Source organism: Macrobrachium nipponense, chromosome 26 (assembly GCF_015104395.2).
Source record: "Macrobrachium nipponense isolate FS-2020 chromosome 26, ASM1510439v2, whole genome shotgun sequence".
Lineage (NCBI taxonomy): Eukaryota > Metazoa > Arthropoda > Malacostraca > Decapoda > Palaemonidae > Macrobrachium > Macrobrachium nipponense.
Genome location: NC_087215.1, coordinates 60321150 through 60338340, shown reverse-complemented (window position 1 = coordinate 60338340; position 17191 = coordinate 60321150). Strand labels below are relative to the sequence as shown.

General features: G+C 41.7%; 1 protein-coding gene across 1 annotated transcript in view; it reads right to left on the bottom strand.

Moving 5' to 3' along the window:
• LOC135200315 (DNA repair and recombination protein RAD54B-like) overlaps positions 1-17191 on the bottom strand; it is a 173870-nt gene that overhangs the window by 30343 nt on the left and 126336 nt on the right. The gene's annotated exons all lie outside the window — the stretch shown is intronic.

Sequence of the window (17191 nt, the reverse complement as noted above, 5' to 3'; positions counted from 1 at the left end):
TCCCACTTGGGACAGATTTTTCTCTGAACCCTGTCTCCTGAGGGGAGGAGGGTGGGCATTAAATTATATATACCTGCCAGGTAAGTATACATTAAACATTGTTTTAACATAAAAACTTCATTTTAATGTATGACACTTACCTGGCAGGTATATATATAGCTGACTGACACATTTGGAGGTGGGTCAAAGACAGCAACATTATTAGAGTATAAAATATTATTAAAATATTATTAAAACTCTAGGTTCCTTACCTGCTAAGGTAGCTGACTTCATAGGTCCTGCCTCTCAGTCTGCTTAAACCTTAGGAGCTCTCAACAAGGAAGTGTCCTGTATGTTGAAGAAGCTAAGACTGGAACTGACAACTGGGCGTGACCAATGTGTTGACAGAACCCTACAGCCCTCTTATGCCACGGCATTCAAGCTTAGTAATAGATCAGTACCTGAACTACACACACACACCACACCAATATAATCCAAACCAGACTGAAAAAAATAAACACACTTTTCTCAGACTACCAATAAACACAACACCATCACCTGATAAAATACTAGCTTAAAAGAAGGTTATGGGGTGGTAACTCCTTTGTCCAATACTGTACCCGAGGACACGTATGGACCTAGCGTCTGACAATTATCAAAGGTTGTCTGAATATCCCTCAGATAATGAGACGCAAATATTGAATTCGTTCTCCAAAAGGTCGATTCAATAATTTCCTTGAGGGCTAAATTCTTTTTAAACGCCAATGAAGTCGCAACTGCCCTGACTTCATGAGCCTTCACTTTCAAGATACCGAAGGTCTGTTCTTGACACAACATGTGAGCTTCTCTAATTAACTCTCTCATAAAGAAAGCTAGAGCATTCTTTGTCATGGATCTACTGGGGTCTTTGACTGAGCACCAAAGAGCATCAGAACTCCCTCTGATCTCTCTTGTTCTTTCAATGTAGAACCTTAATGCTCTCACTGGGCAGAGAACTCTTTCTTGCTCATGTCCCACTAACTCAGATAAACTCAAGACATCAAAGGATCTTGGCCAAGGATTCGCAGGGTTCTCATTCTTGGCCAAAAAACCTTCCTGGAATGAACACACTGCATTACCATGTCTCCATCCCACTTTCTTTGAAATGGCCTGAAGCTCACTAGCTCTTTTAGCCGTTGCCAGAGCGACTAAAAAGATAGTCTTCTTAGACACATCTCTCAGAGAGGCTTTCTCTAAGGGCTCGAATTTACTCGAGGTTAGATGCCTCAAGACAACATCGAGGTTCCAAGCAGGAGGCCTGCTTTGTGGCTCTTTCTTAGTACCAAATGACCTAATCAGATCTCTAAGGTCCAAATTATTAGAGATATCAATATCTCTGTGTCTAAACACTGAGGTCACCATACTCTTATAGCCTTTGATTTTAGACACTGACAATCCTAAATCCTTCCTTAAGTATAGAAGGAAGTCTGCGATTTGGGTCACAGAGGTACTGGATGAAGACACTTTCCTCTTCCTACACCACTTCCGGAAATTTTCCCACTTCGACTGATATACTGCGATTGTGGAGGTTCTTCTGGCCCTAGCCACTGCACTGGCCACCTCTCTAGAATATCCCCTCGCTCTGACAAGACTTTCGATAGTCTGAACGCAGTCAGACCCAGAGCGAGGGTATTCTTGTGAAATCTGTCGAAGTGGGGTTGTCTGAGTAAATCTACTCTTAGAGGAAGAGTTCTTGGTGTATCTATTGTCCATTCCAGTACCTCTGTGAACCAACTTTGGGCCGGCCAAAACGGAGCTATTAAGGTCATCTTCGTTCCTTGGCTCTCCCTGAATTTCTTCATAACTTTCCCCAGTACTTTGAATGGAGGAAAAGCGTAAACATCTAGGTTTGTCCAGTCCATCAGGAAGGTGTCGACTGCCACTGCTTCCTGATCTGGAACCGGAGAGCAATAAGTTGGTAATCTTTTTGTTCTGGCTGTCGCAAAAAGATCTACTACCGGACGGCCCCACAACTTCCACAGGCTCTGACATACCTCCAGGTGCAACGTCCACTCTGTCGGTAGATTATTATTATTATTAAAGTAGTTTAACCAGACCACTGAGCTGACTTTCAGCTCTCATAGGGCTGGCCCGAAGGATTAGATTAAAATTAAAAAAAACCATGTCTAGGCCAGAGGCAAAGCTCTGGCACCGAAGTGTTTTCTCGGTGTGATGACGAATGAGTGAAAATTAAACTAAAAACTGCACAAAGGCACACACTCACACAGGAACACATGCACACTATAAATACATTTACTCATATATCCATATTTTCATAAAAAATAAAATCAGAATAAGTTAAGTAACATTTAAAAGTTTTGTTTTAAAATTCATTAGTCTAATAATTTTCGTATTTTCAAAGTTTACTTAGATTTATATTTTATCAACTAAATTGCACTTCTTTAAGAACATAAAAATGGGCATGACTGAAAATGCAGAGGATTCTGACAAGATTTCTTTCATAGATCTGTTTCCAAGTGTCGACAGTCGTTGCTGGTTGTACTTTGGGCATTCGCATAACACATGTTTGACAGTTATAACCTCCCTGCACTCTGCGCACTCAGGAGCTGAGCTACGTGGGCTGGTCATTAAGTGTCCATGTGTCAGACGGGTATGGCCTATACGGAGACGTGTCAGAATTACTTGTTCATGTCTTTCTCTCTGATATGATGAACTCCACTTTCCTACTTCAGGTTTTATTTGCTTCAATTTGTTATTTTCTGACTCTTCATTCCAAATATGTTGCCATTTTCTTATAATACCCATCTTTATGTATGTTACATAATCACTCATAGGGAGATTCACACTTGATCTTGTCATTTGATTTGCTTCTTTGGCTGCTTTGTCAGCCTCTTCATTTCCTTTGATCCCTACATGGGCAGGGATCCAACATATTTCTACTTTTTTCCCAATAATATCTAATTTGTGAAGTGATAATTTAATTTGTGCCGTACAATATTATTTTTTGGTTTATAACTCTGGATGGCTTCTATGGCACTTCTTGAGTCACTAAAATCACAAAATTATTTAGTGATGTTTCTTTAATTATTCTTATGGCTGAGGCTATTGCGTAAAGCTCCGCTGTGAATATTGAAGCTGTATTGGGTAGAGAGAACTGATATGATCTGTCCTGGGACACTGCAGCATATCCCAACTCCATGTTCCGATTTAGATCCATCTGTGTATATTGCATAATGTGGACCTTTTCGGTTTATGTGCTCTATTGTATGTTGTCTATGGTGTGATGGCGTATATAAGTATTTTTTTGATAAATATTTCAATTGTGTGCAAGTTTTCATTTTATTCATTGTCCAAGGCGGAGGTAATTTTACTACTGGAGGAATTTGTATATTTACATTTAGTGACTCAAACAGTCTTCTAGCTCTAATTGGAAAAGGGGGTGGATGATTGTTAATAAAAATATCTCTTTGTTCAAATAATTTTTTTGTTGGAGAATCGCTTGTCTTGATTCTCAAAGCACTCTTCATTATTACAAGCTCTCTATGGAGAGAGAGGTAGTTCACCACATTCAACCTGTAAGGAAGATGTCGGTGATGATTTAAAGGCTCCTGAACATATTCTAAGGCCCTCATTATGAACTGGGTCCAATGCTTTCAGTGTTGCGTCTGACGCAGAGCCATATACTTCGCTACCGTAATCAATTATAGACAGGACTGTTGCTTTATACAGTAATGTAAGGGTTTGTCTATCGGCTCCCCAAGTGGTGTTTGATAATTTTCTAATTAGATTTAATGCTTTTTTTACATTTTGATTTCAGGTATGTTATGTGAGGTTTCCAGTTTAAGTGAGTATCAAACACTAAACCTAAAAATTTTGCATTTTGTCTAATTGGTATACTAAGATTTCTGATTTTTAAATCTATCACTTCACCATTCATCCACCTTTATCTTTATAAAACACTACTGCTTGAGTCTTATGTATGGATAACTTAAATCCTACAGATGAGGTCCATTCATTTATTTTTATTATACTTTTATTAATGATGCGTTCTGCATGTTTAATACGAGAGGCTGAATAATATATCGCAAAATCATCCATGTATAGGTTGCTTTTAATTCCAGTAGGCAGATTTTTATTGATATCATTGATTGCAAGGGTAAACAGTGTGCCACTAAGGACACTTCCCTGTGGAACACCATTTTCAAGTGGAAATGTTCTTGACAATACATCATCAATTCTCACTTGAAAACTACGATTTGTTAAAAAATTTTGGATGAATCTAGGTAAATGTCAACGGATGTTGTTATTTTGTAAACTTTTAATATAGGGTACCTCCAGGTAGTATCGTAAGCCTTTTCAATGTCAAAAAAGACTGCTACAGTTATTTGCTTTCGCTCAAATCCTCTTCGTATATGGTCTTCGAGGTTAGAGAGAGAATCTAATGTAGATCTGTTGCACTGTGACCCGAATTGAGTGGGAGTCAAGATTTTATTTTCTCGAATGTGCCATGTTAATCGAGTATTTACCATTTTTTCTAGTAACTTGCACAAGCAACTTGTTAGAGAAATTGGTCTGTAGTTATTTGCATTACTTGGATCTTTCCCGGGTTTGGGATAGGTATTATTATTGCTTGACGCCATTCATCAGGAAATAAATTTCTAAGCCATAAATGATTATAAAATTGCAACAAATATGTCTTCGCTAGAGGTGCTAAGTGGCAGATCATCTCAAAACAAATACTGTCACCTCCAGGAGCAGATTTATTGCTGTTAGTGAGAGCAAATTCCAACTCTTCCATATTAAATTTTCTATTATAATATATGTCTTCTATTGTTTCGAAATTTATTGTTATTAGTTCTATATTGTTTTTCTTTGTGCGGAAGTGGTCATCTAAATTTCTATCACTACTTACATTAGCTAAGTTTTCTCCTATTATATTACTTATTTCTTTTGGATCGAGTAATCTTTTTCCGTCTTTTAATATGGCATGTCTGGGTGGTTTCACATGGGTACCATTTATTTTACGGAATTTTTCCCATATTTTTTGTATGGGAGTATTATTAGAGAGATCTGATACATATTTCCTCCATGAATTATTCTTCCTGAATTACTTCCTTTTTAAATTTTGCTGATATTTTGTTGTATAGAGGCTTTAACGCTTCAATTTCTAGCAACAATATAGTCATTTTTTGTAAAGTACTTTCTAATATTGTAATGTTTTATTTATTTTACTGAACTTTCTATTCAAATTATCCAATCGTCTCCCTATTGAGTGTTTTTATATTTATTAATTCTGTCAACTTTTCGGACCACCATGGAACTTTGTGTTTTGTTGGATGGGGTTTTGATTTTGGTATTGCTTTATCAGCAGCATCTTTGATGAAATTAACAAGAAACTTATTAGTTTCATTATGATCTTTCAGATATTCAAATGGCGGTATACTTCTAGTATGTATTTCATATTGTTCCCAATCTGCTTTAAAAATGTTATAGTGAGGAACATGTTTAGCTGGGTTATTTTGTAAAAAGGAAATTAATATTGGGAAATGATCATCAATTGTGTTCCAATCTAATTTGTCAACTATACTTGTTGAACAGAGAGTTAAGTCTACAGAGGAAAATGTTCCATGTGTTTTTGAATAATATGTGCTAACTTCATCATCATTTATACAACACATGTCATTTGAATCTATAAGTTCTTCTACTTTACTTCCTGTTCTATTTGAGTTTGAACAGTTACAATCCCATATTGGGTTGTGAGCATTAAAATCCCCTATTATTATTATAGGTTCTTTGGCATTTTTAACAAATTCTCCAAGTTTATCAATATCGTAATGTTTATTTGGTTGGTTGTATAAATTATATATATAAAATTATCGTTTTTAATTCGAATTTTAATACCTGATATTTGGAGGTCAGTAATGTTTACAGGTACTTTGTCATAACATACTTTGTTATGTACATATATGGCTGTACCTAAATTTCCTTCTTCTTCCTGTGATGTTGATATTAAGGTATATTTACCTATTGTTGGTATTGTATTATTAACATGTTGTAAACATAATATCATGGGTTCATATTCCTTTAATAACCTTTGTACTTCTTTCTCCAGGTGTAATCTGGTCTGTAGACCATTTACGTTCCATTGTATATATAATTATTGAAAATATTATGTTACATCGGTCGTGTTTTGTCTTCTTTTTTTGTATTATCATCAATTTGAATTTTTTCTAAAATTTTATTTACCACATTCAGTTGTTTATCTTTATAATATTTTAAGTGCTCAATACACATACATCCTTTTTCATGGGTGTTTAAATCGGTGGCCTCTTTCTTTCTATATTTCATAAAATTTCTTATAATGTTTGTTAAGCAATCTTTTATATTTTTGTTTTCATTGCACAATGCAATGAAGCAATCATTACAGCCACATATGTTGTCATGTATATCTACTGTTTTATTTGCTCTTATTGTACCAATTATTGGTGATGGAGTAATCTCATCACCCTTGACATAGTCACCATCATCTATGGTATGATTCTCCTCCACTTCTTTGGTGTTTTGGATCTCTGCATCCATAGGTTTTATTATTATTTTAGGAGATAAAGGTATGTTTTTATTTTGTTTTTGTTCTTTCTTCATATCTTTGGTTTTTGGTTTGACTGATGTTTCTCTAATTATAGTTGGTTTCTTTGTTTTGGTGGTGTTCTCTCCAAAGGTCGTTTTTTTTCTTTAATTTTCGGTACATCACAACTTCCTTCTTCCACCTCTGTGGTAGTATCTTCTTGTGTTTCTATTTGCATTAACACGTCAAATGAATTTGATAGATTATCATCCAATTCACTAGCACCTGTTTCCTGTTTCTTTACTATCTTAGTTTTTTCCTGTATATTACTAACTTCTTCAGACCTACTTTGCTGTATCTTGTTACTTCTATCTGTATGTTTTTTTGTTTCATTACTGGTTCCTGTTATAGAAGAATATGTACGTTTCTTGGCAGGATCTTGAATTCCTCTCACTTTTAATTCTAATTTAGCCTCAGCTATAGACATGCCTGTTCTTTCTTTTAACATTTTCAATTCCGTGTTGTATATGTAATACATGCATTCTTTGGATCTTGCATGATGGTTCTGCTCACAGTTTACACATTTTGGTTCACCGCACTTCCATTTGGTGGCGTGTTCTGTAGATCCGCAGTAAGCACACACCGGACCATTCCTACAATTTCTCTTTGTGTGTCCATACTTACTGCAATTTTGACACTGCAGTGGCTTTGGTATATAGGGTCTTAACTCTCTATTTTGTCCTAAAATTTTTATTTTTTGAGGTAGATCTGAACCCTCAAATTTTATTTTTGCTATTTTTACTACTTGTTTACTGCCTCTCTTACTTGTCATGTCATACACTTCGCAATCCTCAACCTTGGGGTATCTCTTTTTGAGCGAGTCTAAAAGTATTTTCTTATTAATTGGTTCGTCGTTGTTATCAGGAAGTACAATGGTACCCTGAATGCTGTTCATATTGTCATGCTTCTCCATTTTAACATTAATAGAATCTATAATTTTTAAAGACAAATAGTCTTCTGACTGGCTTTTTGTTGTGGCTTCTATAAGCCAAGTCTTCTCTCTTATTTTTCTGAACGACATTTCTGCCGTTGGATGTCTATTTAGTAAAAAATTTTCTAATTTAAAGGCCGAAATATTTTGTTCTGCTTCCATAGTTAGAAACCTTGACCAACTTCCACTCCCAAAGAGGGAGTCAAAGTGAGTCAAGGTTGGGTCATGCCGGTACTGAAGTTTCCTAGGTTTAGTATATGGTATTAATGTTTTAATACCAACCTGGTCTTTGTGATCTGAGCTTCCGTTAGAATGGTCCAAATCCGTGCCAGAAGTCGTGGGGGTATTTTTTAAATTTTCCATAAAATAAAATTGTAAATTTCGTCCAGGATGAGGTCCCTCTCACCAAGGAGGCCCAACTGGGGGAGGAGCAATAATGTTACACAGTGGTAACTGCCCTGGGACACTCACCTGGATATACGCCATACCCACAATGCCTTAAGGGTCGTCAGTCCCATGAGATCGGGCCCAGCACTGCGGGCATGGTTTGACATAAAAATTTCCCCTTGCTCAATCACGTCAGGTACTTTAGTTTTATGGGTGAAGTGGCATGCCGTCCAACTCCACCCTCCATCAAGTTAAAAGAGCAGTCAATTCAAATGTCCAAAATCATGCCAATGTCGTCAACGAAAGAAGAAGAAGGGAAAGGGGAAAATTTATAAGAAGAGGACTAAAGGAGTTAAAGGTCCCAATGTTCAGTTGGATCCACAGCAAAGAGCATAGGCATAAAGGGGCATACTCTCTCTGCAGTGGATCCCTAAGCCCCCCACCTCGTCAAGGAGTTGGGATCAGGGGGCTGTCGGTAGAAGTTGTCCTCTTCTGCTCAACATGTCCGCTCCCACATTCTTCTCCCCCTGGATGAACCTGGTGATCAGAACGACGTTTTCCTCTTCCGCCCAAAGTAGAACTTCCTTTGCCAGCATGTAGAGGGGAAAAGAATGAGTCCCTCCTTGTTTGCGGATGTATGCCAGAGCCGTGGTGTTGTCCGAGTTGATTTGCACTGTCTTGTCTCGAATCAACTCTCTGAAGTGCTTCAAGGCCAAGAAAATCGCCATCAGTTCCTTCCTGTTTATGTGCCAACTTGTTTCTTCCTCGTTCCAAAGACCCGACACCTCCTGAGGGCCTAATGTCGCTCCCCAACCTGCGTCCGACGCGTCGGAAAACAAGATGAGGTCTGGGCTCTTCTGTTGAAGCGACATCCCTTCTGCTAACCTGCCTGGGGTTAGCCACCAACTTAATTCCTCCTTCACTTTGGCAGGAATTAGAAACTGGAAGGAATCCGGTTGCGATTTTCTTGGCCATGAATCTTTCAGGAAAAACTGTAGAGGTCTCATGTGCAGTCTTCCTAGAGAAATGAACCTCTCTAGCGAAGAGAGTGTGCCCAGTAGACTCATCCACTCTCTTGCTGAGCATCGGTTTTTCTCTAGGAAGTCCTGCACCTTCCGAATGCATAGGGCTTGCCTTTCGGGGGACGGAAAAACCCGAAAAGTCGCTGACGATATCTGAATCCCCAAATAAACTATCTGTTGCTTGGGATTCAACTGCGACTTTCCCAGGTTTACCACAAGACCTAGGTCTTTTGCTAAGTCCAACGTTTGTTTCAGGTCCTCCAGACATTGATTTCTCGATTGGGATCTTATCAACCAGTCGTCCAAATAACACGACACTCTGATCCCTCTTAGATGCAGCCATCTTGCTACATTGGACATCATCCTCGTGAACACTTGGTGGGCTGTGCAAAGGCCGAAGCACAGGGCCTTGAATTGAAAGACCCTGTTCTGAATCACGAACCTTAGATACTTCCTGCTTCCTGGATGAATCGGAATATGGAAGTATGCGTCTTGTAAGTCCAGGGTAACCATCCAGTCCCCTGGACATACCGCTGCCAGTACTGAATCGTTCGTCTCCATAGTGAATTTGGTCTTTTACACGAAAACATTCAGTTGACTTACGTCCAGCACTGGTCTCCATCCTCCCGAGGACTTCGCAACCAGGAATAGCCGGTTGTAAAATCCCGGAGATTCGTGATCCAGAACAGGTTCTATGGCTCCTTTCTCAAACATGGAAGAGACTTGCTCCCACAGAGCCTTTTTCTTCCCTAAATCGTTGTAATTTGCCCCCAGGGCTCTCGGAGATGTTGCGAGAGGAGGTTTCTTTAAGAAGGGAATTTTGTAACCTTCCCGAGCTACGTTGACGGCCCAGGGATCTGCCTTCATGTTCTGCCAAACTTCCCAAAATTTTTGAAGTCTGGCTCCTACTGCTGTCTGGAGGACTGAGTTCTCATTGCTTAGAGGTGGTTTTGGCTCCTCTTTTCGTTGGTACTTTCTTGCCTCTAAAGGCGGGTCGTGCAAACGTTCTGCCTCGAAAGGGCTGTTGAGAAGGCCTTGTTTGAGGGCTAAATTCTTTTGGAGTTTTCTTCACTAACTTGGATGGTAAAAACTTCCTTACCGATGAAGAGAGCAAATCTTGAGTGGCCTTCTGCGAAAGAGCCAGAGCTATATCCTTAATAACCTCTGACGGAAACAGCTGGTTTGAAAGGGGAGAGAACATCAATTCTGATTTCTGTGCGTTGGAAACGCCTTTAGAAGCGAATGAGCACAAAAGCGACCTCTTTTTCAAAACTCCTGCTGCGAACAATGAAGCCAGCTCATTTGCTCCATCTCTGAGAGCCTTGTCCATGCAGGACATAATGCTCTTAGCCACTTCCATATCTTGTTCATTTTCGTCTTCTAAGGAATTCGCCAACGCTCCCAATGACCAATTTAGAAAATTGAAGACTTCGAAAGTCCTAAAAATTCCCTTAAAAAGATGGTCAAACTCGGACGAAGTCCACCAGACCTTGGCAGATTGCAACGCCTGTCTGCGCGAACTGTCCACTATACTGGAGAAATCCCCCTGGGAGGAGGCAGGTACTCCCAGGCCAAGAATTTCTCCAGTAGCGTACCATACCCCAGACTTAGATGCTAACTTGGCTGGGGGAAAAGCGAAAGAGGATTTCCCCGCTTCTTTCTTGTCCTTCAGCCAGTTATTCACTCGTTGTAGCGCCTTCTTGGCCGAAATCGACAGAGTCATCTTGAGAAAAGAGGACTTCTTAGGAGTCTTAGTCTTAGAAAACTGAGACAGGGGAGATAAAGGCGCCGTAGGCTGAAATTCCCCTTAAAAAATAGACAGCAGACGTGAAGTAAGGATCTTGTAATCCGAAGACGGTTCGACATTCTTCTCTTCAACAAAGTCCACTTCTTCTTCTGCTGAAGAAATGTCTTGCAGATCACTATCGTTGTAACGCTTTGCTGATGGATTAACATCCTGCCGCCTGCGTCCTGTCACCAACGAAGTCTGCGTCCTGCCGTCTGCGTTCTACAACCACAGAAGAATCGATGTGCTGCCGCTTGCGTCCTGCGTCCATCGTAGACATGTCTGCTTCCTGCCGCCTGCGTCCTGCGTCCACCAGCGGTTCCGCGTCCTGACGTTTGCGTCCTGTTTCTTCCGAAACAATCTTCTTCTTCCTGCGTCGTGCGTCCTGGAACACTACGCGATCGCCCGTCTTCGTAGAGCCCGTGCGTCCTAATTCCTCGACACGCAAACACTTGTCGTCCGTCTTCTTGGAAGACTTAACGGGAAGGAAATCGTCCTTACGCCTTGCAGGTCCTTGCAAAGGAGCATCTCATGAATCGACGAGAACTGCAAGCTTAGACTGCATTTCTCTTAAGAAATCCTTCGTACTATCTTCCTGACAAACAGCCATAAGAGGAGGAGGAAGACGAGAAGGACTAGGACGCAAAGGAGAACGATCTTGGACTCTACCTGAAGGAGAGAGAAGAGGAGAGGAAAAGCAAGAGGACTGGGGGGAGTCTCTTGACAAAATCCAGGAACGTACGGGCCATACCGAGTCTTCTTTCGATCGCACAATTTTCTTCCTCTTGGTCGGAACCATGTCCTCGTCCGAGGAAGACAAAACCTCCGGGCTGCTCCAAGCTTCACGATCTTGAGCACGTCTATCATGAGTAGTCGATGTCCTTAACGTCCTCTTGAGGGGGCGAGACACTACCGAGTACCGATGTTCGCGCTCTGATGTCGAACCATCAGAGGACGCACACTTCCCAGTTACGCCTTTTCTGTGGCGAACTGCAACAGCCTGGGATCTTACAACAGGACTGTCCGAAGGGACGCCTGACCGTGGTAAAACCTCTCTCGCCTCCCTTCGACTGTCGACATGCCTTCTCCCTTGGGTCTGGGAGCTTGACAGAGGTCTAGGTCTAGGAGCACGAGAGAGACGATCCACTACACTTTCACTGACATCAAAAGCACTCACTTTATCCGTAAGGCGCTGTATTTGGTCTCCCATGGACGCAAGGGCAGCGAAAACCTTAACAATCTGTGTATCGTTCGTGCCCTCCGATACAGCAGCGGGCGCAGGAGATACCTGGGGAGAAGGAACTACCAACTCTACGTTAGAAGGAGCTGGAGAGGAAACACATTCACTCCTTTTACTAGAAGTATTCGACCTCTCACTACGAGAAACAGATCTCCTTACACGATCTTTCTCAAGCCTTTCAACATATTTCATAAATATCTTCCACTCCTTCTCTGACAAATTCTCACACTCAACACACCTACTCTCCCAAGTACACACATTCTCTCTACACTTCTTGCAAATGGTATGAGGGTCGACCGAAGCCTTCGGCAACCTTACCTTACACCCCTCTTTCACACAAACTCTAAACATACTACCAGTGTCAGACATCTTCCAAGAACATTCCAAAGCAAATGCCAAGCTAACGTTTCCAAGTACAATACCAAAAAATCCATGAAAAGTCAGCAACGAGAAGAAAATCCTAGCAGGGAACCACCAACAATGTTGCCAGTTCGGCTGGCAGAAAAAATCTGTCCCAAGTGGGAACGGTTCCTGGCGCTAGCGCCACGGTAACGGGGTGGTGGTATCCTGAACTACTAATAGGTTACTAGCGTTTGCTGCAAGATTTGAAATTTCTGCCAGGTGGAACAGAGAATATAGCTATATATATACCTGCCAGGTAAGTGTCATACATTAAAATAACAATTTGTCAAAAATTGTATTTTTCCTAACTATACAAACCTGAGGTCCTTTAACAATAGGAATATACTTTCGGCGTAGCTGGAATTACTGCCGTTGAATCTTGAACAAGGTGGTTAGGCAGTAACTACCGTGGGGCAGGCTAGTCTGCCCGGATGTAAACACTCCACTATGCCTTTCGGCCCTGGTTCAGATTGAGGGGGTGGCATCAGGTGGGCATATTTGTTAAAGGACCTCAGGTTTGTATAGTTAGGAAAAATACAATTTTCGACAAATTGTTATTTGTTCCGATATGTAATACAAACCTTTCAGTCCTTTAACAATAGGAAGACTCAATGATTGGTGGGAGGACTCTGAGTGAGCCTCTAGAAATGACTGGAGTTCTGCGCACCTAGGCTACTCCTGGTCGTAAGAGCAAGGAGTGCCCTGCTACCTCTGACAACTTGATCGGAGTATAGGAGCTGCGTGATCAAGAGTCAGACTTCTGGGCCTTTTCGAAATGAGTGAGGGATCGTTACTCATCCAAAAAAGGGATTTTGACAAAGGAAAAATCTATTTCTGGGCAGTGACCTGTCACCCAGTGAACCAACCCCTGCTTTCCTCACCCTGTAGGCCTAAGCTTGGGTGCTATTTTCTGGAATGACGATCAAGGCGCTAGTTGTAGCAGTAGCGGGCAGGGGACCTCTGGTAGTGGTTTCACTCGCCCCAGTTTTATACCGACACCCTTTACAGGGGTGAGCGAACCAGATTTATCCTGGTATAATCCATGTAGCTTTTTCTCTTGTATATTTAGCAATATCTTAGAAATGAGTGCTATAGGAACATTTCACTGGGCAACACAGGTCACTGCCCAGAAATAGATTTTTCCTTTGTCAAAATCCCTTTTCTGGGCCTAACCTGTGTCGCTCCGTGAAATAGTAACAGAGAATCGGTGCCACAAGCTTGGATATAATATCCACAAGGCTACCGGAAGGGAGAAATTAAACAGTTTAAGTAATTCTACCCTGTTTTAATCAAGTTCCCTTAAATCTAAAGTAAAGTTTTAACAAATATCTTAAGTCTAGGTCCTTACTCTATGAAGTATATATAAATACCACCACCAAGTTTTGGTAAGACCAGGGTGATTACTACACCACGTAATATAAGATATTACTACATCAAGTAATATAAGATATTTTACATATATGAATAATAGTTAAATATATCCAGTACAAGAATGGTTCAATTGTGCAATCCAAGTGAAACTACCGAGGTGAAGGCTAGGGGCTATAAGCAAGGCAGGTAGGAGAGAAAGAGCTAAAAGAAGGGCAGACCTATTACAACTAGGTATTTCAACATGACTAGGCTGTGTCAGGGGAAACAATGTTCCCTGCAGCCACTGCTGAATATTTAAGGGCCTCTAAGGATTTAAGGTAGTGGCGTTTAAATACTTTTGGTGACTTCCATCCCGTATACTTTGTAAGGTCCTCAAAGTTCATGTGGTGGAAGAGATGAATTGAGGTAGCTACTGCTCGGACATCATGTACATGCGGGACTGATTCCGGGTTAGCCTGTTTAATAAAATACAGAATATGTTGTCTAACTGCTTTTAGTGAGATTGTTCCACCATTCTCTCTAATGAATAAAGGACCTGAAATTTTATTGGAAGTTCTGTCTAAAAATGATCTCAATGTTTTGACTGGACAAAGGGATAGGTCTTGTGGAAGTGGAACAATCTTCCAGGGGGACCACCTGCCCTGAGGATCTTCGTTTTTAGCCAAGAATTCCGATCTGATAATAATAGAACTTCTCCAGATGGAAGAAAGTCAATATGATTTGGATCTCTAGAAAGAGCCAACAATTCTGATATTCTGGCTCCTGAAGCTAGGCTTACAAGGAATAAAGTCTTCCTAAGGAGGGTTGTATAAGGACACGATTCATTGTCAGTGTCTGAAGCTAGTTTAAGTACGTCATTTAGAAACCAGGAGACTGTATGAGGTCTGTCTGCTGGTCTTAATCTAGCACAATGCTCTTGGAATCAATGAAAATTATAAATCTGTTAAATTTAAGTTAAAACCAAACTTAAATATTTTCCTTAAGGCAGATTTAGTTGTGGTAATAGTACTAGCTACTAGGCCCTTCTCAAACAGGGTCCTAAAGAAGTAACAGCCAGATTCGTATTCATCGTCTTACTTATGAGTCTTTCAGGAAAGAGGCTAGCTTCTTACCGCAGAATCATACTGCCTAAGCGTAGAGTCACGTTTGTCTGATTCTAGAAACAAGGTGTTAATAGGACCCATGTTGTCATCTTTCTGCGCCGCAAATTCCATGAAGTCCATAAAGTTAGGGCATTCTGAATCCTTGAGGAAGCGCACACAGTCCTCGTTTGTACTGACTGTGTTAGCCTTGGGTTGGGGATCTGTTGGGGGCGGAGTCCCAATTCCCCTAGCAACAGTTACCAATTGCTCTTGGGCCAGTTGGGAGCTACAAGCGCAATCCGTCCTTTGAAGGATCTGAGTTTGTCCAGGACTTTCATTAGTAGATTTATTGGAGGAAATAGGTGGCCTGGGCCATGGGGTCCAGATTGGGAGCCACATAGCACTGTAACTGGTGGTTGGATTCTGTGGCAAATCAGTCTACTTGGAGACCAGGGCTTTGCTGACTGATCCATTTGAATGAAAAGTCGTCTAAGGACCATTCCGACTCTAGTGGAGTTGTCCTTGACAGTGCATCTGCCACTACGTTCCTTACTCCTGCCAGGTGAGTTGTTGACAGATGCCACTAGTTCTTTGCTGCCAACGAAAAGATTGCTATCATGACAGATTTACGTGGCCTGATTTGGAACCTCCTCTGTTTATGCAGTGGACTATTACTGCAATGTCTAATACTAAATTGATATGGATCCTCCTCGCCGGAGAGAGTTCCCTTAGGGTTAGAAATACTGCCATGGCTTCTAAAACATTGACATGAAGCTGGCGGAGTGTTAGTGGCCACGCGCCTTGAACCTTTTCGTATTGGGAGTATCCCCCCCAACGGCTTAGTGAGGCGTCCGTGTGGACCACTAAACTTGGTGGAGGGAACTGTAATGGTATTGATTTTGCCAGGTTCTTGACTTCTGTCCATGGACAGAGTCTCTTCCGTGGTATCTAAGGGATGCGGGAAATTTTGTCTCGCAATTTCCTGTTCGCTCTGGCCCGCCCAACCCGGTTTATGACCTTCAGTTTGGCTTTTAGTAGAACATCTGTTACTGAGGCGAATTGGAGTGAACCTAAGATTCTTTCTTGGTTCCCCCCGGGACGTTTGTCTGCCTTTGAGAAAGTTGTGTGATTTGAGATCCCATTGTATTCCCAACCACTGAAACCGTGGTGCCGGAGTGAGTCGGGATTTCTTGCGGTTTATCTGGAATCCTAGGGATTCCAGAAATCTCATCACTTGTGGGTTGCTCTGAGACATTCTTTGTCGTTTGAGGCCCAGATGAGCCAGTCGTCTAGGTAGGCTATTAGCATTATCCCTTGAGCTCTCAGTTCTTGTACTACTGTTTCTGGTATCTTTGTAAATATTCTGGGCGCTATGTTGAGCCCGAACGGCATTACATCAAAGGCGTAAGCCTGTTTGCCTAGTCTGAAGCCTAGGAAGGGGCAGAAGTGTCTTGCTACCGGAACATGATAGTAAGCATCTGTAAGATCTATAGAGGTGGTGACGGCCCCACGGGGAAGTAAGGTCCGTACCTGCGAAACGGTTAGCATATGGAACTTGTCGCATTGAATGTATGAGTTCAGATGAGACAAGTCTAATATTATTCTTGGTTGTTTGAGTCTTCTTGGAACGCTGAACAAGCGTCCTTGAAACTTTAAGTATTTGCTCTTTGTAATTACCTCCTTTTTTGAAGAAGGTCTTGAGTGTACTTTACTAGGTCCGCTGTAGGATGTTGATAAAAACTGGTTGATGGAGGAGGCCCTTTCTCCCAACTCCATCCCAGTCCTTTTGCTATCATGTTGTGCGCCCGAGTGCTGAATTTCCAGCGGTTCTTGAATAAGTCCAGCCTTACTCCTACCTGAGGAGTCTCACTGGTTCGCCGAGGGTCGGCTACCCTGGCTTCCTCTGAAGCCTCTTCCTCTGCCGGATGCTCTTCCGCCAGCTCTACGGAAAGTTCCTCTGGCTCGACTACCTCTTGCGAACCTGTTGTACCCGTGAAATACCTCCTGGTTCTCATAGGAGGCATTAAAGGCTGGGGAAGAGGTAAAAGTGGTCGAGCTTTGGGGCTGCTGAGAGGGTTGGCTCTACAGCAGCACGAACTGTTGTTGAGGCCGAGCCTTTGAGGTGAATGGTTGGTTCAGCTGGCCTACTGGAACAGCCTGGACCATTGTTTGAGGTTGAGTAGTCTGGAAGGACTGAAACCTCCTTGCTCTCTTCTTACCCCTGGGCTGTGCTCCAGAGGATTCAAATCTCCTCTTGGGGATCAGGCCCCAGCGAACACGCAAGCTCTGGTTGACCCTAGCTGCTTCACCCAGAACTTCGTTCACTACGGTCTCGGGGAACAGGTTCGCACCCCAGATCGAAGCTT